Source organism: Bombina bombina, chromosome 3, assembly GCF_027579735.1.
Source record: "Bombina bombina isolate aBomBom1 chromosome 3, aBomBom1.pri, whole genome shotgun sequence".
NCBI classification, from domain to species: domain Eukaryota; kingdom Metazoa; phylum Chordata; class Amphibia; order Anura; family Bombinatoridae; genus Bombina; species Bombina bombina.
In genome coordinates this window covers 945,567,004-945,568,395 of record NC_069501.1, presented here as the reverse complement: position 1 = coordinate 945,568,395, position 1,392 = coordinate 945,567,004, and the positions used below count along the sequence as shown (strand labels likewise).

Below are 1,392 nucleotides of genomic sequence, written 5' to 3'. Positions count from 1 at the left end.
GTATTAGGGTTTCTCTGAGTTTTTCAAACTCTAACATAGTCTAAGTGGTGTACTCCTGAAATTAGATGTTCCAGTGGGACCCAACATTTATAATTATAATATATGCCCCAACCAACCAATCTTTGGAGGTATAATTATTTGGTAAAGGTATCGGTACGGTTTGGAGAAGATATAGCAGTCTGGGAAACACATTCATCTTGAGAACATTAATTCTTCCAAGCCATGACATTCTTTTAGAACGCCAAGACGATGGGGGCGGCCATTGAGCTGAAGCGATAATGGGCAAGTTTATGAAACCTGGAAAAGTTGTCCTTGCCCTGTCTGGATGTTATGCAGGATGAAAGGCTGTAATTGTCAAGAAAATAGTTGACATAGTTGATAGCACCTCAGATCAGCAGTACAGCCAAGCTCTTGTAGCTTGCATAGATCACTTTCCTCGCAAGGTGATTGCCACTATGGGCAAGAAGAGGATTTCAAAGCGGTCAAAGATAAAGTCCTTTATGAAGGTGTATAACTACAACCATCTCATGCCAACAAGATACTCAGTTGATATCCCTCTTGACAAGGCTGTGGTGAACAAGGATGTGTTTAGAGACCCAGCTCTGAAATGCAAAGCCCGGCGTGAGGCCAAAATAAAATTTGAGGAGAGGTACAAAACAGGAAAAAATAAATGGTTCTTCCAGAAGCTGCAATTCTAAATCTGTATAATTGTGGGTGTACAAATAAAAATTTTGTTCCAAAAAAAAAAGCCAAGACGATAAATCACGTATAATAGTTTATTTAATTCAAGTTATTAAAGGAATGGTCTAGTCAAAATTAAACTTTTGTGTTTCGGATAGAGCATGCAATTTTAAGCAACTTTCTAATTTACTCCTATTATCAATTTTTCTTCATCGCTTGGTATCTTTATTTGAAAAAGCAGGAATGTAAGCATAGGAGCCAGCCCATTTTTGGTTCAACACCTGAGTAGTGCTTTCTGATTGATATATAAATGTAGCCACCAATCCACAAGTGCTACCCAGGTTCTGAACCAAACATGGGCTGGCTCCTTAGTTCACATTCAAATAAAGATAGCAAGAGAACTAAGAAAAAATGATAATAGGAGTAAATTAGAAAGTTGCTTCAAACAGCATGCTCTATCTGTATCATGAAAGTTTAATTTTGACTATCTGTAGAAGTTGCGAGGTTAATGTGGTGAATGGGACACCAAACAAAGGGAGTCACCTTCTTGTTTTTTTCTAAAGGTCTAAATTTATATTTAAGACTTCAGATTTGAACACATTAATGGCAAAATTAGATAATGAATGAAAAGCTTGAAATTATTTTAGGAACTGAAGAATGGAAGTCTCCAGGTCTGTAGGTGAGAATAGTATGTCATCTTTAAAAAAAAGA

The 1,392-nt window shown here is 36.8% G+C and overlaps 1 pseudogene; it reads left to right on the top strand.

The window, feature by feature from the left end:
* The first annotated feature begins 278 nt into the window (after window positions 1-278).
* Window positions 279-729, top strand: LOC128651988 (60S ribosomal protein L27-like; annotated as a pseudogene).
* Window positions 730-1,392: the final 663 nt, after the last annotated feature.